A 20,700-nucleotide genomic window follows, 5' to 3' on the forward strand; every position below is an offset into this window, starting at 1 on the left:
AAGCAGAAAGCATGTGTTCCAGTGCTGCTGCGAAAAAAAACGGAAAGGTAGGTGCGAGAAAGATTGCTGCCATCGTAAGGAGAGCAAACTTAAACGGTTGCGAAAAGAAAGCAGAAAGCATGTGTTCCAGTGCTGCTGCGAAAAAAAAAACGGAAAGGTAGGTGCGAGAACGATTGCTGCCATCGTAAGGAGAGCAAACTTAAACGGTTGCGAAAAGAAAGCAGAAAGCATGTGTTCCAGTGCTGCTGCGAAAAAAAAACGGAAAGGTAGGTGCGAGAAAGATTGCTGCTATTGTAAGGAGAGCAAACTTAAACGGTTGCGAAAACAAAGCAGAAAGCATGTGTTCCAGTGCTGCTGCGAAAAAAAAACGGAAAGGTAGGTGCGAGAAAGATTGCTGCTATCGCAAGGAGAGCAAGCTTAAACGGTTGCGAAAAGAAACCAGAAAGCATGTGTTCCAGTGCTGCTGCGAAAAAAAACGGAAAGGTAGGTGTTAGAAAGATTTCTGCTATGGTAAGGAGAGCAAACTTAAACGGTTGCGAAAAGAAAGCAGAAAGCATGTGTTCCAGTGCTGCTGCGAAAAAAAACGGAAAGGTAGGTGCGAGAAAGATTGCTGCCATCGTAAGGAGAGCAAACTTAAATGTTGCGAAAAGAAAGCAGAAAGCATGTGTTCCAGTGCTGCTGCGAAAAAAAAACGGAAAGGTAGGTGCGAGAACGATTGCTGCCATCGTAAGGAGAGCAAACTTAAACGGTTGCGAAAAGAAAGCAGAAAGCATGTGTTCCAGTGCTGCTGCCAAAAAAAACGAAAAGGTAGGTGCGAGAAAGATTGCTGCTATCGTAAGGAGAGCAAACCTAAAAGATTGCGAAAAGAAAACAGAAAGCATGTGTTCCAGTGCTGCTGCGAAAAAAAAAACGGAAAGGTAGGTGCGAGAAAGATTGCTGCCATCGTAAGGAGAGCGAACTTAAACGGTTGCGAAAAGAAAGCAGAAAGCATGTGTTCCAGTGCTGCTGCGAAAGAAAAACCGGAAAGGTAGGTGCGAGAAAGATTGCTGCCATCGTAAGGAGAGCAAACTTAAACGGTTGCGAAAAGAAAGCAGAAAGCATGTGCTCCAGTGCTGCTGCGAAAAAAAAAACGGAAAGGTAGGTGCGAGAAAGATTGCTGCTATCGTAAGGAGAGCAAACTTAAACGATTGCGAAAACAAAGCAGAAAGCATGTGTTCCAGTGCTCCTGCGAAAAAAAAAACGAAAGTTAGGTGTTAGAAAGATTGCTGCTATCGTAAGGAGAGCAAACTTAAACGGTTGCGAAAAGAAAGCAGAAAGCATGTGCTCCAGTGCTGCTGCGAAAAAAAACGGAAAGGTAGGTGCGAGAAAGATTGCTGCTATCGTAAGGAGAGCAAACTTAAACGATTGCGAAAACAAAGCAGAAAGCATGTGTTCCAGTGCTGCTGCGAAAAAAAACGAAAAGGTAGGTGCGAGACAGATTGCTGCCATCGTAAGGAGAGCAAACTTAAACGGTTGTGAAAAGAAAGCAGAAAGCATGTGTTCCAGTGCTGTTGCGAAAAAAAAAAACGGAAAGGTAGGTGCGAGAACGATTGCTGCCATCGTAAGGAGAGCAAACTTAAACGGTTGCGAAAAGAAAGCAGAAAGCATGTGTTCCAGTGCTGCTGCGAAAAAAAACGGAAAGGTAGGTGCGAGAAAGATTGCTGCCATCGTAAGCAGAGCAAACTTAAACGGTTGCGAAAAGAAAGCAGAAAGCATGTGTTCGAGTGCTGCTGCGAAAAAAAAACGGAAAGTAGGTGCGAGAAAGATTGCTGCTATCGTAAGGAGAGCAAACTTAAACGGTTACGAAAAGAAAGCGGAAAGCATGTGTTTCAGTGCTGCTGCGAAAAAAAACGGAAAGGTAGGTGCGAGAAAGATTGCTGCCATCGTAAGGAGAGGAAACTTAAACGGTTGCGAAAAGAAAGCAGAAAGCATGTGTTCCAGTGCTGCTGCGAAAAAAAAAACGGAAAGCTAGGTGCGAGGAAGATTGCTGCTATCGTAAGGAGAGCAAACTTAAATGGTTGCGAAAGAAAGCAGAAAGCATGTGTTCCAGTGCTGCTGCGAAAAAAAAACGGAAAGGTAGGTGCGAGAACGATTGCTGCTATCGTAAGGAGAGCAATCTTAAACGGTTGCGAAAAGAAAGCAGAAAGCATGTGTTCCAGTGCTGCTGCGAAAAAAAACGGAGAGGTAGGTGCGTGAAAGATTGCTGCCATCGTAAGGAGAGCAAACTTAAACGGTTGCGAAAAGAAAGCAGAAAGCATGTGTTCCAGTGCTGCTGCGAAAAAAAAAACGGAAAGGTAGGTGCGTGAAAGATTGCTGCTATCGTAAGGAGAGCAAACTTAAACGGTTGCGAAAAGAAACCAGAAAGCATGTGTTCCAGTGCTGCTGCGAAAAAAAAAAACCGAAAGGTAGGTGCGAGAAAGATTGCTGCCATCGTAAGGAGAGCAAACTTAAACGGTTGCGAAAAGAAAGCAGAAAGCATGTGCTCCAGTGCTGCTGCGAAAAAAAAACGGAAAGGTAGGTGCGAGAAAGATTGCTGCTATCGTAAGGAGAGCAAACTTAAACGATTGCGAAAACAAAGCAGAAAGCATTTGTTCCAGTGCTGCTGCGAAAAAAACGGAAAGGTAGGTGCGAGAAAGATTGCTGCCATCGTAAGAAGAGCCAACTTGAATGGTTGCGAAAAGAAAGCAGAAAGCATGTGTTCCAGTGCTGCTGCGAAAAAAAACGGAAAGGTAGGTGCGAGAAAGATTGCTGCCATCGTAAGGAGAGCAAACTTAAATGTTGCGAAAAGAAAGCAGAAAGCATGTGTTCCAGTGCTGCTGCGAAAAAAAACGGAAAGGTAGGTGCGAGAACGATTGCTGCCATCGTAAGGAGAGCAAACTTAAACGGTTGCGAAAAGAAAGCAGAAAGCATGTGTTCCAGTGCTGCTGCGAAAAAAACGGAAAGGTAGAAGCGAGAAAGATTGCTGCTATCGTAAGGAGAGCAAACTTAAACGGTTGCGAAAAGAAACCAGAAAGCATGTGTTCCAGTGCTGCTGCGAAAAAAAAAACCGAAAGGTAGGTGCGAGAAAGATTGCTGCTATCGTAAGGAGAGCAAACTTAAACGGTTGCGAAAAGAAAGCAGAAAGCATGTGTTCCAGTGCTGCTGCGAAAAAACAACGGAAAGATAGGTGCGAGAAAGATTGCTGCTATCGTAAGGAGAGCAAACTTAAAAGATTGCGAAAAGAAAACAGAAAGCATGTGTTCCAGTGCTGCTGCGAAAAAAAAAAACGGAAAGGTAGGTGCGAGAAAGATTGCTGCCATCGTAAGGAGAGCGAACTTAAACGGTTGCGAAAAGAAAGCAGAAAGCATGTGTTCCAGTGCTGCTGCGAAAAAAAACGGAAAGGTAGGTGCGAGAAAGATTGCTGCTATCGTAAGGAGAGCAAACTTAAAAGATTGCGAAAAGAAAACAGAAAGCATGTGTTCCAGTGCTGCTGCGAAAAAAAAAACGGAAAGGTAGGTGCGAGAAAGATTGCTGCCATCGTAAGGAGAGCGAACTTAAACGGTTGCGAAAAGAAAGCAGAAAGCATGTGTTCCAGTGCTGCTGCGAAAAAAAAACCGGAAAGGTAGGTGCGAGAAAGATTGCTGCCATCGTAAGGAGAGCAAACTTAAACGGTTGCGAAAAGAAAGCAGAAAGCATGTGCTCCAGTGCTGCTGCGAAAAAAAAAACGAAAAGGTAGGTGCGAGAAAGATTGCTGATATCGTAAGGAGAGCAAACTTAAACGATTGCGAAAACAAAGCAGAAAGCATGTGTTCCAGTGCTGCTGCGAAAAAAACGGAAAGGTAGGTGCGAGAAAGATTGCTGCCATCGTAAGAAGAGCCAACTTGAATGGTTGCGAAAAGAAAGCAGAAAGCATGTGTTCCAGTGCTGCTGCGAAAAAAAACGGAAAGGTAGGTGCGAGAAAGATTGCTGCCATCGTAAGGAGAGCAAACTTAAATGTTGCGAAAAGAAAGCAGAAAGCATGTGTTCCAGTGCTGCTGCGAAAAAAAAACGGAAAGGTAGGTGCGAGAACGATTGCTGCCATCGTAAGGAGAGCAAACTTAAACGGTTGCGAAAAGAAAGCAGAAAGCATGTGTTCCAGTGCTGCTGCCAAAAAAAAACGGAAAGGTAGGTGCGAGAAAGATTGCTGCTATCGTAAGGAGAGCAAACTTAAAAGATTGCGAAAAGAAAACAGAAAGCATGTGTTCCAGTGCTGCTGCGAAAAAAAAAACGGAAAGGTAGGTGCGAGAAAGATTGCTGCCATCGTAAGGAGAGCGAACTTAAACGGTTGCGAAAAGAAAGCAGAAAGCATGTGTTCCAGTGCTGCTGCGAAAAAAAAACCGGAAAGGTAGGTGCGAGAAAGATTGCTGCCATCGTAAGGAGAGCAAACTTAAACGGTTGCGAAAAGAAAGCAGAAAGCATGTGCTCCAGTGCTGCTGCGAAAAAAAAACGGAAAGGTAGGTGCGAGAAAGATTGCTGCTATCGTAAGGAGAGCAAACTTAAACGATTGCGAAAACAAAGCAGAAAGCATGTGTTCCAGTGCTGCTGCGAAAAAAACGGAAAGGTAGGTGCGAGAAAGATTGCTGCCATCGTAAGAAGAGCCAACTTGAATGGTTGCGAAAAGAAAGCAGAAAGCATGTGTTCCAGTGCTGCTGCGAAAAAAAACGGAAAGGTAGGTGCGAGAAAGATTGCTGCCATCGTAAGGAGAGCAAACTTAAATGTTGCGAAAAGAAAGCAGAAAGCATGTGTTCCAGTGCTGCTGCGAAAAAAAACGGAAAGGTAGGTGCGAGAACGATTGCTGCCATCGTAAGGAGAGCAAACTTAAACGGTTGCGAAAAGAAAGCAGAAAGCATGTGTTCCAGTGCTGCTGCCAAAAAAAAACGGAAAGGTAGGTGCGAGAAAGATTGCTGCTATTGTAAGAAGAGCAAACTTAAACGGTTGCGAAAAGAAAGCAGAAAGCATGTGTTCCAGTGCTGCTGCGAAAAAAAAAACGGAAAGGTAGGTGCGAGAAAGATTGCTGCTATCGCAAGGAGAGCAAGCTTAAACGGTTGCGAAAAGAAACCAGAAAGCATGTGTTCCAGTGCTGCTGCGAAAAAAAACGGAAAGGTAGGTGTTAGAAAGATTGCTGCTATCGTAAGGAGAGCAAACTTGAACGGTTGCGAAAAGAAAGCAGAAAGCATGTGTTCCAGTGCTGCTGCGAAAAAAAACGGAGCGGTAGGTGCGTGAAAGATTGCTGCTATCGTAAGGAGAGCAAACTTAAACGGTTGCGAAAAGAAAGCTGAAAGCATGTGTTCCAGTGCTGCTGCGAAAAAAAAAACGGAGAGGTAGGTGCGTGAAAGATTGCTGCTATCGTAAGGAGAGCAAACTTAAACGGTTGCGAAAAGAAAGCAGAAAGCATGTGTTCCAGTGCTGCTGCGAAAAAAAAAACGGAAAGGTAGTTGCGAGGAAGATTGCTGCTTTCGTAAGGAGAGCAAACTTAAACGGTTGCGAAAAGAAAGCAGAAAGCATGTGTTCCAGTGCTGCTGCGAAAAAAAACGGAGAGGTAGGTGCGTGAAAGATTGCTGCTATCGTAAGGAGAGCAAACTTAAACGGTTGCGAAAAGAAAGCAGAAAGCCTGTGTTCCAGGGCTGCTGCGAAAAAAAAAAAACGGCGAGGTAGGTGCGTGAAAGATTGCTGCTATCGTAAGGAGAGCAAACTTAAACGGTTGCGAAAAGAAAGCAGAAAGCATGTGTTCCAGTGCTGCTGCGAAAAAATACGGGAAGGTAGGAGCGAGAAAGATTGCTGCTATCGTAAGGAGAGCAAACTTAAACGGTTGCGAAAAGAAACCAGAAAGCATGTGTTCCAGTGCTCCTGCGAAAAAAAAAACCGAAAGTTAGGTGTTAAAAAGATTGCTGCTATCGTAAGGAGAGCAAACTTAAACGGTTGCGAAAAGAAAGCAGAAAGCATGTGCTCCAGTGCTGCTGCGAAAAAAAAAAACGGAAAGGTAGGTGCGAGAAAGATTGCTGCTATCGTAAGGAGAGCAAACTTAAACGATTGCGAAAACAAAGCAGAAAGCATGTGTTCCAGTGCTGCTGCGAAAAAAAAAGGAAAGGTAGGTGCGAGAAAGATTGCTGCCATCGTAAGAAGAGCCAACTTGAATGGTTGCGAAAAGAAAGCAGAAAGCATGTGTTCCAGTGCTGCTGCGAAAAAAAACGGAAAGGTAGGTGCGAGAAAGATTGCTGCCATCGTAAGGAGAGCAAACTTAAACGGTTGCGAAAAGAAAGCAGAAAGCATGTGTTCCAGTGCTGCTGCGAAAAAAAAACGGAAAGGTAGGTGCGAGAACGATTGCTGCCATCGTAAGGAGAGCAAACTTAAACGGTTGCGAAAAGAAAGCAGAAAGCATGTGTTCCAGTGCTGCTGCGAAAAAAAAACGGAAAGGTAGGTGCGAGAAAGATTGCTGCTATTGTAAGGAGAGCAAACTTAAACGGTTGCGAAAACAAAGCAGAAAGCATGTGTTCCAGTGCTGCTGCGAAAAAAAAACGGAAAGGTAGGTGCGAGAAAGATTGCTGCTATCGCAAGGAGAGCAAGCTTAAACGGTTGCGAAAAGAAACCAGAAAGCATGTGTTCCAGTGCTGCTGCGAAAAAAAACGGAAAGGTAGGTGTTAGAAAGATTTCTGCTATCGTAAGGAGAGCAAACTTAAACGGTTGCGAAAAGAAAGCAGAAAGCATGTGTTCCAGTGCTGCTGCGAAAAAAAACGGAAAGGTAGGTGCGAGAAAGATTGCTGCCATCGTAAGGAGAGCAAACTTAAATGTTGCGAAAAGAAAGCAGAAAGCATGTGTTCCAGTGCTGCTGCGAAAAAAAAACGGAAAGGTAGGTGCGAGAACGATTGCTGCCATCGTAAGGAGAGCAAACTTAAACGGTTGCGAAAAGAAAGCAGAAAGCATGTGTTCCAGTGCTGCTGCCAAAAAAAACGAAAAGGTAGGTGCGAGAAAGATTGCTGCTATCGTAAGGAGAGCAAACCTAAAAGATTGCGAAAAGAAAACAGAAAGCATGTGTTCCAGTGCTGCTGCGAAAAAAAAAACGGAAAGGTAGGTGCGACAAAGATTGCTGCCATCGTAAGGAGAGCGAACTTAAACGGTTGCGAAAAGAAAGCAGAAAGCATGTGTTCCAGTGCTGCTGCGAAAGAAAAACCGGAAAGGTAGGTGCGAGAAAGATTGCTGCCATCGTAAGGAGAGCAAACTTAAACGGTTGCGAAAAGAAAGCAGAAAGCATGTGCTCCAGTGCTGCTGCGAAAAAAAAAACGGAAAGGTAGGTGCGAGAAAGATTGCTGCTATCGTAAGGAGAGCAAACTTAAACGATTGCGAAAACAAAGCAGAAAGCATGTGTTCCAGTGCTGCTGCGAAAAAAACGGAAAGGTAGGTGCGAGAAAGATTGCTGCCATCGTAAGAAGAGCCAACTTGAATGGTTGCGAAAAGAAAGCAGAAAGCATGTGTTCCAGTGCTGCTGCGAAAAAAAACGGAAAGGTAGGTGCGAGAACGATTGCTGCCATCGTAAGGAGAGCAAACTTAAACGGTTGCGAAAAGAAAGCAGAAAGCATGTGTTCCAGTGCTGCTGCCAAAAAAAACGGAAAGGTAGGTGCGAGAAAGATTGCTGCTATTGTAAGAAGAGCAAACTTAAACGGTTGCGAAAAGAAAGCAGAAAGCATGTGCTCCAGTGCTGCTTCGAAAAAAAAACGGAAAGGTAGGTGCGAGAAAGATTGCTGCTATCGCAAGGAGAGCAAGCTTAAACGGTTGCGAAAAGAAACCAGAAAGCATGTGTTCCAGTGCTGCTGCGAAAAAAAACGGAAAGGTAGGTGTTAGAAAGATTGCTGCTATCGTAAGGAGAGCAAACTTGAACGGTTGCGAAAAGAAAGCAGAAAGCATGTGTTCCAGTGCTGCTGCGAAAAAAAACGGAGCGGTAGGTGCGTGAAAGATTGCTGCTATCGTAAGGAGAGCAAACTTAAACGGTTGCGAAAAGAAAGCAGAAAGCATGTGTTCCAGTGCTGCTGCGAAAAAAAAACGGAGAGGTAGGTGCGTGAAAGATTGCTGCTATCGTAAGAAGAGCAAACTTAAACGGTTGCGAAAAGAAAGCAGAAAGCATGTGTTCCAGTGCTGCTGCGAAAAAAAAAACGGAAAGGTAGTTGCGAGGAAGATTGCTGCTTTCGTAAGGAGAGCAAACTTAAACGGTTGCGAAAAGAAAGCAGAAAGCATGTGTTCCAGTGCTGCTGCGAAAAAAAACGGAGAGGTAGGTGCGTGAAAGATTGCTGCTATCGTAAGGAGAGCAAACTTAAACGGTTGCGAAATGAAAGCAGAAAGCCTGTGTTCCAGTGCTGCTGCGAAAAAAAAACGGCGAGGTAGGTGCGTGAAAGATTGCTGCTATCGTAAGGAGAGCAAACTTAAACGGTTGCGAAAAGAAAGCAGAAAGCATGTGTTCCAGTGCTGCTGCGAAAAAATACGGAAAGGTAGGAGCGAGAAAGATTGCTGCTATCGTAAGGCGAGCAAACTTAAACGGTTGCGAAAAGAAACCAGAAAGCATGTGTTCCAGTGCTCCTGCGAAAAAAAAAAACGAAAGTTAGGTGTTAGAAAGATTGCTGCTATCGTAAGGAGAGCAAACTTAAACGGTTGCGAAAAGAAAGCAGAAAGCATGTGCTCCAGTGCTGCTGCGAAAAAAAACGGAAAGGTAGGTGCGAGAAAGATTGCTGCTATCGTAAGGAGAGCAAACTTAAACGATTGCGAAAAGAAAGCAGAAAGCATGTGTTCGAGTGCTGCTGCGAAAAAAAAACGGAAAGTAGGTGCGAGAAAGATTGCTGCTATCGTAAGGAGAGCAAACTTAAACGGTTACGAAAAGAAAGCGGAAAGCATGTGTTTCAGTGCTGCTGCGAAAAAAAACGGAAAGGTAGGTGCGAGAAAGATTGCTGCCATCGTAAGGAGAGGAAACTTAAACGGTTGCGAAAAGAAAGCAGAAAGCATGTGTTCCAGTGCTGCTGCGAAAAAAAAAACGGAAAGCTAGGTGCGAGGAAGATTGCTGCTATCGTAAGGAGAGCAAACTTAAATGGTTGCGAAAGAAAGCAGAAAGCATGTGTTCCAGTGCTGCTGCGAAAAAAAAACGGAAAGGTAGGTGCGAGAACGATTGCTGCTATCGTAAGGAGAGCAATCTTAAACGGTTGCGAAAAGAAAGCAGAAAGCATGTGTTCCAGTGCTGCTGCGAAAAAAAACGGAGAGGTAGGTGCGTGAAAGATTGCTGCCATCGTAAGGAGAGCAAACTTAAACGGTTGCGAAAAGAAAGCAGAAAGCATGTGTTCCAGTGCTGCTGCGAAAAAAAAAACGGAAAGGTAGGTGCGTGAAAGATTGCTGCTATCGTAAGGAGAGCAAACCTAAACGGTTGCGAAAAGAAAGCAGAAAGCATGTGTTCCAGTGCTGCTGCGAAAAAAACGGAAAGGTAGAAGCGAGAAAGATTGCTGCTATCGTAAGGAGAGCAAACTTAAACGGTTGCGAAAAGAAACCAGAAAGCATGTGTTCCAGTGCTGCTGCGAAAAAAAAAACCGAAAGGTAGGTGCGAGAAAGATTGCTGCTATCGTAAGGAGAGCAAACTTAAACGGTTGCGAAAAGAAAGCAGAAAGCATGTGTTCCAGTGCTGCTGCGAAAAAACAACGGAAAGATAGGTGCGAGAAAGATTGCTGCTATCGTAAGGAGAGCAAACTTAAAAGATTGCGAAAAGAAAACAGAAAGCATGTGTTCCAGTGCTGCTGCGAAAAAAAAACGGAAAGGTAGGTGCGAGAAAGATTGCTGCCATCGTAAGGAGAGCGAACTTAAACGGTTGCGAAAAGAAAGCAGAAAGCATGTGTTCCAGTGCTGCTGCGAAAAAAAACGGAAAGGTAGGTGCGAGAAAGATTGCTGCTATCGTAAGGAGAGAGAACTTAAAAGATTGCGAAAAGAAAACAGAAAGCATGTGTTCCAGTGCTGCTGCGAAAAAAAAAACGGAAAGGTAGGTGCGAGAAAGATTGCTGCCATCGTAAGGAGAGCGAACTTAAACGGTTGCGAAAAGAAAGCAGAAAGCATGTGTTCCAGTGCTGCTGCGAAAAAAAAACCGGAAAGGTAGGTGCGAGAAAGATTGCTGCCATCGTAAGGAGAGCAAACTTAAACGGTTGCGAAAAGAAAGCAGAAAGCATGTGCTCCAGTGCTGCTGCGAAAAAAAAAACGGAAAGGTAGGTGCGAGAAAGATTGCTGCTATCGTAAGGAGAGCAAACTTAAACGATTGCGAAAACAAAGCAGAAAGCATGTGTTCCAGTGCTGCTGCGAAAAAAACGGAAAGGTAGGTGCGAGAAAGATTGCTGCCATCGTAAGAAGAGCCAACTTGAATGGTTGCGAAAAGAAAGCAGAAAGCATGTGTTCCAGTGCTGCTGCGAAAAAAAACGGAAAGGTAGGTGCGAGAAAGATTGCTGCCATCGTAAGGAGAGCAAACTTAAATGTTGCGAAAAGAAAGCAGAAAGCATGTGTTCCAGTGCTGCTGCGAAAAAAAAACGGAAAGGTAGGTGCGAGAACGATTGCTGCCATCGTAAGGAGAGCAAACTTAAACGGTTGCGAAAAGAAAGCAGAAAGCATGTGTTCCAGTGCTGCTGCCAAAAAAAAAACGGAAAGGTAGGTGCGAGAAAGATTGCTGCTATCGTAAGGAGAGCAAACTTAAAAGATTGCGAAAAGAAAACAGAAAGCATGTGTTCCAGTGCTGCTGCGAAAAAAAAAACGGAAAGGTAGGTGCGAGAAAGATTGCTGCCATCGTAAGGAGAGCGAACTTAAACGGTTGCGAAAAGAAAGCAGAAAGCATGTGTTCCAGTGCTGATGCGAAAAAAAAACCGGAAAGGTAGGTGCGAGAAAGATTGCTGCCATCGTAAGGAGAGCAAACTTAAACGGTTGCGAAAAGAAAGCAGAAAGCATGTGCTCCAGTGCTGCTGCGAAAAAAAAACGGAAAGGTTGGTGCGAGAAAGATTGCTGCTATCGTAAGGAGAGCAAACTTAAACGATTGCGAAAACAAAGCAGAAAGCATGTGTTCCAGTGCTGCTGCGAAAAAAACGGAAAGGTAGGTGCGAGAAAGATTGCTGCCATCGTAAGAAGAGCCAACTTGAATGGTTGCGAAAAGAAAGCAGAAAGCATGTGTTCCAGTGCTGCTGCGAAAAAAAACGGAAAGGTAGGTGCGAGAAAGATTGCTGCCATCGTAAGGAGAGCAAACTTAAATGTTGCGAAAAGAAAGCAGAAAGCATGTGTTCCAGTGCTGCTGCGAAAAAAAACGGAAAGGTAGGTGCGAGAACGATTGCTGCCATCGTAAGGAGAGCAAACTTAAACGGTTGCGAAAAGAAAGCAGAAAGCATGTGTTCCAGTGCTGCTGCCAAAAAAAAACGGAAAGGTAGGTGCGAGAAAGATTGCTGCTATTGTAAGAAGAGCAAACTTAAACGGTTGCGAAAAGAAAGCAGAAAGCATGTGTTCCAGTGCTGCTGCGAAAAAAAAACGGAAAGGTAGGTGCGAGAAAGATTGCTGCTATCGCAAGGAGAGCAAGCTTAAACGGTTGCGAAAAGAAACCAGAAAGCATGTGTTCCAGTGCTGCTGCGAAAAAAAACGGAAAGGTAGGTGCGTGAAAGATTGCTGCTATCGTAAGGAAAGCAAACTTAAACGGTTGCGAAAAGAAAGCAGAAAGCATGTGTTCCAGTGCTGCTGCGAAAAAAAACGGAAAGGTAGGAGCGAGAAAGATTGCTGCTATCGTAAGGAGAGCAAAATTAAACGGTTGTGAAAAGAAACCAGAAAGCATGTGTTCCAGTGCTGCTGCGAAAAAAAAAACCGAAAGGTAGGTATTAGAAAGATTGCTGCTATGGTAAGGAGAGCAAACTTAAACAGTTGCGAAAAGAAAGCAGAAAGCATGTGCTCCAGTGCTGCTGCGAAAAAAAAAACGGAAAGGTAGGTGCGAGAAAGATTGCTGCTATCGTAAGGAGAGCAAACTTAAACGATTGCGAAAACAAAGCAGAAAGCATGTGTTCCAGTGCTGCTGCGAAAAAAAACGGAAAGGTAGGTGCGAGAAAGATTGCTGCCATCGTAAGAAGAGCCAACTTGAATGGTTGCGAAAAGAAAGCAGAAAGCATGTGTTCCAGTGCTGCTGCGAAAAAAAACGGAAAGGTAGGTGCGAGAAAGATTGCTGCCATCGTAAGGAGAGCAAACTTAAACGGTTGCGAAAAGAAAGCAGAAAGCATGTGTTCCAGTGCTGCTGCGAAAAAAAAAACGGAAAGGTAGGTGCGAGAACGATTGCTGCCATCGTAAGGAGAGCAAACTTAAACGATTGCGAATAGAAAGCAGAAAGCATGTGTTCCAGTGCTGCTGCGAATAAAAACGGAAAGGTAGGTGCGAGAAAGATTGCTGCTATTGTAAGGAGAGCAAACTTAAACTGTTGCGAAAAGAAAGCAGAAAGCATGTGTTCCAGTGCTGCTGCGAAAAAAAAACGGAAAGGTAGGTGCGAGAAAGATTGCTGCTATTGCAAGGAGAGCAAGCTTGAACGGTTGCGAAAAGAAACCAGAAAGCATGTGTTCCAGTGCTGCTGCGACAAAAAACGGAAAGGTAGGTGTTAGAAAGATTGCTGCTATCGTAAATAGAGCAAACTTAAACGGTTGCGAAAAGAAAGCAGAAAGCATGTGTTCCAGTGCTGCTGCGAAAAAAAACGGAAAGGTAGGTGCGAGAAAGATTGCTGCCATCGTAAGCAGAGCAAACTTAAACGGTTGCGAAAAGAAAGCAGAAAGCATGTGTTTCAGTGCTGCTGCGAAAAAAACACGGAAAGGTAGGTGCGAGAAAGATTCCTGCCATTGTAAGGAGAGGAAACTTAAACGGTTGCGAAAAGAAAGCAGAAAGCATGTGTTCCAGTGCTGCTGCGAAAAAAAAACGGAAAGCTATGTGCGAGGAAGATTGCTGCTATCGTAAGGAGAGCAAACTGAACGGTTGCGAAAAGAAAGCAGAAAGCATGTGTTCCAGTGCTGCTGCGAAAAAAAAACGGAGAGGCAGGTGCGAGAAAGATTGCTGCCATCGTAAGCAGAGCAAACTTAAACGGTTGCGAAAAGAAAGCAGAAAGCATGTGTTCCAGTGCTGCTGCGAAAAAAAAACGGAAAGTAGGTGCGAGAAAGATTGCTGCTATCGTAAGGAGAGCAAACTTAAACGGTTGCGAAAAGAAAGCGGAAAGCATGTGTTTCAGTGCTGCTGCGAAAAAAAACGGAAAGTTAGGTGCGAGAAAGATTGCTGCCATCGTAAGCAGAGCAAACTTAAACGGTTGCGAAAAGAAAGCAGAAAGCATGTGTTCCAGTGCTGCTGCGAAAAAAAAAACGGAAAGTAGGTGTGAGAAAGATTGCTGCTATCGTAAGGAGAGCAAACTTAAACGGTTGCGAAAAGAAAGCGGAAAGCATGTGTTTCAGTGCTGCTGCGAAAAAAAACGGAAAGGTAGGTGCGAGAACGATTGCTGCTATCGTAAGGAGAGCAATCTTAAACGGTTGCGAAAAGAAAGCAGAAAGCATGTGTTCCAGTGCTGCTGCGAAAAAAAAAAACCGGAAAGGTAGGTGCGAGAAAGATTGCTGCCATCGTAAGGAGAGCAAACTTAAACGGTTGCGAAAAGAAAGCAGAAAGCATGTGTTCCAGTGCTGCTGCGAAAAAAAAACGGAAAGGTAGGTGCGAGGAAGATTGCTGCTATCGTAAGGAGAGCAAACTTAAACGGTTGCAAAAAGAAAGCAGAAATCATGTTTTCCAGTGCTGCTGCGGAAAAAGACGGAGAGGTAGGTGCGAGAAAGATTGCTGCCATCGTAAGGAGAGCAAACTTAAACGGTTGCGAAAAGAAAGCAGAAAGCATGTGCTCCAGTGCTGCTGCGAAAAAAAAACGGAAAGGTTGGTGCGAGAAAGATTGCTGCTATCGTAAGGAGAGCAAACTTAAACGATTGCGAAAACAAAGCAGAAAGCATGTGTTCCAGTGCTGCTGCGAAAAAAACGGAAAGGTAGGTGCGAGAAAGATTGCTGCCATCGTAAGAAGAGCCAACTTGAATGGTTGCGAAAAGAAAGCAGAAAGCATGTGTTCCAGTGCTGCTGCGAAAAAAAACGGAGAGGTAGGTGCGTGAAAGATTGCTGCTATCGTAAGGAGAGCAAACTTAAACGGTTGCGAAAAGAAAGCAGAAAGCCTGTGTTCCAGGGCTGCTGCGAAAAAAAAAAAAAACGGCGAGGTAGGTGCGTGAAAGATTGCTGCTATCGTAAGGAGAGCAAACTTAAACGGTTGCGAAAAGAAAGCAGAAAGCATGTGTTCCAGTGCTGCTGCGAAAAAATACGGGAAGGTAGGAGCGAGAAAGATTGCTGCTATCGTAAGGAGAGCAAACTTAAACGGTTGCGAAAAGAAACCAGAAAGCATGTGTTCCAGTGCTCCTGCGAAAAAAAAAACCGAAAGTTAGGTGTTAGAAAGATTGCTGCTATCGTAAGGAGAGCAAACTTAAACGGTTGCGAAAAGAAAGCAGAAAGCATGTGCTCCAGTGCTGCTGCGAAAAAAAAAAACGGAAAGGTAGGTGCGAGAAAGATTGCTGCTATCGTAAGGAGAGCAAACTTAAACGATTGCGAAAACAAAGCAGAAAGCATGTGTTCCAGTGCTGCTGCGAAAAAAAAAGGAAAGGTAGGTGCGAGAAAGATTGCTGCCATCGTAAGAAGAGCCAACTTGAATGGTTGCGAAAAGAAAGCAGAAAGCATGTGTTCCAGTGCTGCTGCGAAAAAAAACGGAAAGGTAGGTGCGAGAAAGATTGCTGCCATCGTAAGGAGAGCAAACTTAAACGGTTGCGAAAAGAAAGCAGAAAGCATGTGTTCCAGTGCTGCTGCGAAAAAAAAAACGGAAAGGTAGGTGCGAGAACGATTGCTGCCATCGTAAGGAGAGCAAACTTAAACGGTTGCGAAAAGAAAGCAGAAAGCATGTGTTCCAGTGCTGCTGCGAAAAAAAAACGGAAAGGTAGGTGCGAGAAAGATTGCTGCTATTGTAAGGAGAGCAAACTTAAACGGTTGCGAAAACAAAGCAGAAAGCATGTGTTCCAGTGCTGCTGCGAAAAAAAAACGGAAAGGTAGGTGCGAGAAAGATTGCTGCTATCGCAAGGAGAGCAAGCTTAAACGGTTGCGAAAAGAAACCAGAAAGCATGTGTTCCAGTGCTGCTGCGAAAAAAAACGGAAAGGTAGGTGTTAGAAAGATTTCTGCTATCGTAAGGAGAGCAAACTTAAACGGTTGCGAAAAGAAAGCAGAAAGCATGTGTTCCAGTGCTGCTGCGAAAAAAACGGAAAGGTAGGTGCGAGAAAGATTGCTGCCATCGTAAGCAGAGCAAACTTAAACAGTCGCGAAAAGAAAGCAGAAAGCATGTGTTCGAGTGCTGCTGCGAAAAAAAAACGGAAAGTAGGTGCGAGAAAGATTGCTGCTATCGTAAGGAGAGCAAACTTAAACGGTTGCGAAAAGAAAGCGGAAAGCATGTGTTTCAGTGCTGCTGCGAAAAAAAAACGGAAAGGTAGGTGCGAGAAAGATTGCTGCCATCGTAAGGAGAGGAAACTTAAACGGTTGCGAAAAGAAAGCAGAAAGCATGTGTTCCAGTGCTGCTGCGAAAAAAAAAACGGAAAGCTAGGTGCGAGGAAGATTGCTGCTATCGTAAGGAGAGCAAACTTAAACGGTTGCGAAAAGAAAGCAGAAAGCATGTGTTCCAGTGCTGCTGCGAAAAAAAACGGAAAGGTAGGTGCGAGAAAGATTGCTGCTATCGTAAAGAGAGCAAACTTAAATGGTTGCGAAAGAAAGCAGAAAGCACGTGTTCCAGTGCTGCTGCGAAAAAAAAAAACGGAAAGGTAGGTGCGAGAACGATTGCTGCTATCGTAAGGAGAGCAATCTTAAACGGTTGCGAAAAGAAAGCAGAAAGCATGTGTTCCAGTGCTGCTGCGAAAAAAAACGGAGAGGTAGGTGCGTGAAAGATTGCTGCCATCGTAAGGAGAGCAAACTTAAACGGTTGCGAAAACAAAGCAGAAAGCATGTGTTCCAGTGCTGCTGCGAAAAAAAACGCAAAGGTAGGTGCGAGAAAGATTGCTGCCATCGTAAGGAGTGCAAACTTAAACGGTTGCGAAAAGAAAGCAGAAAGGATGTGTTCCAGTGCTGCTGCGAAAAAAAAACGGAAAGGTAGGTGCGAGAAAGATTGCTGCTATCGTAAGTAGAGCAAACTTAAGCGGTTGCGAAAAGAAAGCAGAAAGCATGTGTTCGAGTGCTGCTGCGAAAAAAAAACGGAAAGGTAGGTGCGAGAAAGATTGCTGCCATCGTAAGGAGAGCAAACTTGAATGGTTGCGAAAAGAAAGCAGAAAGCATGTGTTCCAGTGCTGTTGCGAAAAAAAAAACGGAAAGGTAGGTGCGAGAACGATTGCTGCCATCGTAAGGAGAGCAAACTTAAACGGTTGCGAAAAGAAAGCAGAAAGCATGTGTTCCAGTGCTGCTGCGAAAAAAAAACGGAAAGGTAGGTGCGAGAAAGATTGCTGCCATCGTAAGCAGAGCAAACTTAAACGGTTGCGAAAAGAAAGCAGAAAGCATGTGTTCGAGTGCTGCTGCGAAAAAAAAACGGAAAGTAGGTGCGAGAAAGATTGCTGCTATCGTAAGGAGAGCAAACTTAAACGGTTGCGAAAAGAAAGCGGAAAGCATGTGTTTCAGTGCTGCTGCGAAAAAAAAAACGGAAAGGTAGGTGCGAGAAAGATTGCTGCCATCGTAAGGAGAGGAAACTTAAACGGTTGCGAAAAGAAAGCAGAAAGCATGTGTTCCAGTGCTGCTGCGAAAAAAAAACGGAAAGCTAGGTGCGAGGAAGATTGCTGCTATCGTAAGGAGAGCAAACTTAAACGGTTGCGAAAAGAAAGCAGAAAGCATGTGTTCCAGTGCTGCTGCGAAAAAAAAAAACGGAAAGGTAGGTGCGAGAAAGATTTCTGCTACCGTAAAGAGAGCAAACTTAAATGGTTGCGAAAGAAAGCAGAAAGCATGTGTTCCAGTGCTGCTGCGAAAAAAAAACGGAAAGGTAGGTGCGAGAACGATTGCTGCTATCGTAAGGAGAGCAATCTTAAACGGTTGCGAAAAAAAAGCAGAAAGCATGTGTTCCAGTGCTGCTGCGAAAAAAAACGGAGAGGTAGGTGCGTGAAAGATTGCTGCCATCGTAAGGAGAGCAAACTTAAACGGTTGCGAAAAGAAAGCAGAAAGCATGTGTTCCAGTGCTGCTGCGAAAAAAAAACGGAAAGGTAGGTGCGTGAAAGATTGCTGCTATCGTAAGGAGAGCAAACCTAAACGGTTGCGAAAAGAAAGCAGAAAGCATGTGTTCCAGTGCTGCTGCGAAAAAAAACGGAAAGGTAGGAGCGAGAAAGATTGCTGCTATCGTAAGGAGAGCAAACTTAAACGGTTGCGAAAAGAAACCAGAAAGCATGTGTTCCAGTGCTGCTGCGAAAAAAAAACCGAAAGGTAGGTGCGAGAAAGATTGCTGCTATCGTAAGGAGAGCAAACTTAAACGGTTGCGAAAAGAAAGCAGAAAGCATGTGTTCCAGTGCTGCTGCGAAAAAACAACGGAAAGATAGGTGCGAGAAAGATTGCTGCCATCGTAAGCAGAGCAAACTTAAACGGTTGCGAAAAGAAAGCAGAAAGCATGTGTTCCAGTGCTGCTGCGAAAAAAAACGGAAAGGTAGGTGCGAGAAAGATTGCTGCTATCGTAAGGAGAGTAAACTTAAAAGATTGCGAAAAGAAAGCAGAAAGCATGTGTTCCAGTGCTGCTGCGAAAAAAAAACGGAAAGGTAGGTGCGAGAAAGATTGCTGCCATCGTAAGGAGAGCGAACTTAAACGGTTGCGAAAAGAAAGCAGAAAGCATGTGTTCCAGTGCTGCTGCGAAAAAAAAACCGGAAAGGTAGGTGCGAGAAAGATTGCTGCCATCGTAAGGAGAGCAAACTTAAACGGTTGCGAAAAGAAAGCAGAAAGCATGTGCTCCAGTGCTGCTGCGAAAAAAAAACGGAAAGGTAGGTGCGAGAAAGATTGCTGCTATCGTAAGGAGAGCAAACTTAAACGATTGCGAAAACAAAGCAGAAAGCATGTGTTCCAGTGCTGCTGCGAAAAAAACGGAAAGGTAGGTGCGAGAAAGATTGCTGCCATCGTAAGAAGAGCCAACTTGAATGGTTGCGAAAAGAAAGCAGAAAGCATGTGTTCCAGTGCTGCTGCGAAAAAAAACGGAAAGGTAGGTGCGAGAAAGATTGCTGCCATCGTAAGGAGAGCAAACTTAAATGTTGCGAAAAGAAAGCAGAAAGCATGTGATCCAGTGCTGCTGCGAAAAAAAAAACGGAAAGGTAGGTGCGAGAACGATTGCTGCCATCGTAAGGAGAGCAAACTTAAACGGTTGCGAAAAGAAAGCAGAAAGCATGTGTTCCAGTGCTGCTGCCAAAAAAAACGGAAAGATAGGTGCGAGAAAGATTGCTGCTATTGTAAGAAGAGCAAACTTAAACGGTTGCGAAAAGTAGCAGAAAGCATGTGTTCCAGTGCTGCTGCGAAAAAAAAACGGAAAGGTAGGTGCGAGAAAGATTGCTGCTATCGCAAGGAGAGCAAGCTTAAACGGTTGCGAAAAGAAACCAGAAAGCATGTGTTCCAGTGCTGCTGCGAAAAAAAACGGAAAGGTAGGTGTTAGAAAGATTGCTGCTATCGTAAGGAGAGCAAACTTGAACGGTTGCGAAAAGAAAGCAGAAAGCATGTGTTCCAGTGCTGCTGCGAAAAAAAACGGAGCGGTAGGTGCGTGAAAGATTGCTGCTATCGTAAGGAGAGCAAACTTAAACGGTTGCGAAAAGAAAGCTGAAAGCATGTGTTCCAGTGCTGCTGCGAAAAAAAGAAACGGAGAGGTAGGTGCGTGAAAGATTGCTGCTATCGTAAGGAGAGCAAACTTAAACGGTTGCGAAAAGAAAGCAGAAAGCATGTGTTCCAGTGCTGCTGCGAAAAAAAAAACGGAAAGGTAGTTGCGAGGAAGATTGCTGCTTTCGTAAGGAGAGCAAACTTAAACGGTTGCGAAAAGAAAGCAGAAAGCCTGTGTTCCAGGGCTGCTGCGAAAAAAAAAACGGCGAGGTAGGTGCGTGAAAGATTGCTGCTATCGTAAGGAGAGCAAACTTAAACGGTTGCGAAAAGAAAGCAGAAAGCATGTGTTCCAGTGCTGCTGCGAAAAAATACGGAAAGGTAGGAGCGAGAAAGATTGCTGCTATCGTAAGGAGAGCAAACTTAAACGGTTGCGAAAAGAAACCAGAAAGCATGTGTTCCAGTGCTCCTGCGAAAAAAAAAAACCGAAAGTTAGGTGTTAGAAAGATTGCTGCTATCGTAAGGAGAGCAAACTTAAACGGTTGCGAAAAGAAAGCAGAAAGCATGTGCTCCAGTGCTGCTGCGAAAAAAAAAACGGAAAGGTAGGTGCGAGAAAGATTGCTGCTATCGTAAGGAGAGCAAACTTAAACGATTGCGAAAACAAAGCAGAAAGCATGTGTTCCAGTGCTGCTGCGAAAAAAAAACGGAAAGGTAGGTGCGAGAAAGATTTCTGCCATCGTAAGAAGAGCCAACTTGAATGGTTGCGAAAAGAAAGCAGAAAGCATGTGTTCCAGTGCTGCTGCGAAAAAAAACGGAAAGGTAGGTGCGAGAAAGATTGCTGCCATCGTAAGGAGAGCAAACTTAAACGGTTGCGAAAAGAAAGCAGAAAGCATGTGTTCCAGTGCTGCTGCGAAAAAAAACGGAAAGGTAGGTGCGAGAACGATTGCTGCCATCGTAAGGAGAGCAAACTTAAACGGTTGCGAAAAGAAAGCAGAAAGCATGTGTTCCAGTGCTGCTGCGAAAAAAAAACGGAAAGGTAGGTGCGAGAAAGATTGCTGCTATTGTAAGGAGAGCAAACTTAAACGGTTGCGAAAACAAAGCAGAAAGCATGTGTTCCAGTGCTGCTGCGAAAAAAAAACGGAAAGGTAGGTGCGAGAAAGATTGCTGCTATCGCAAGGAGAGCAAGCCTAAACGGTTGCGAAAAGAAACCAGAAAGCATGTGTTCCAGTGCTGCTGCGAAAAAAAAACGGAAAGGTAGGTGTTAGAAAGATTGCTGCTATCGTAAGGAGAGCAAACTTAAACGGTTGCGAAAAGAAAGCAGAAAGCATGTGTTCCAGTGCTGCTGCGAAAAAAACGGAAAGGTAGGTGCGAGAAAGGTTGCTGCCATCGTAAGCAGAGCAAACTTAAACAGTTGCGAAAAGAAAGCAGAAAGCATGTGTTCGAGTGCTGCTGCGAAAAAAAAACGGAAAGTAGGTGCGAGAAAGATTGCTGCTATCGTAAGGAGAGCAAACTTAAACGGTTGCGAAAAGAAAGCGGAAAGCATGTGTTTCAGTGCTGCTGCGAAAAAAAAACGGAAAGGTAGGTGCGAGAAAGATTGCTGCCATCGTAAGGAGAGGAAACTTAAACGGTTGCGAAAAGAAAGCAGAAAGCATGTGTTCCAGTGCTGCTGCGAAAAAAAAAACGGAAAGCTAGGTGCGAGGAAGATTGCTGCTATCGTAAGGAGAGCAAACTTAAACGGTTGCGAAAAGAAAGCAGAAAGCATGTGTTCCAGTGCT

Source organism: Amblyomma maculatum, chromosome 3 (assembly GCF_055883805.1).
Source record: "Amblyomma maculatum isolate TAMU_Amacu chromosome 3, ASM5588380v1, whole genome shotgun sequence".
Taxonomy (NCBI): Eukaryota; Metazoa; Arthropoda; class Arachnida; order Ixodida; family Ixodidae; genus Amblyomma; species Amblyomma maculatum.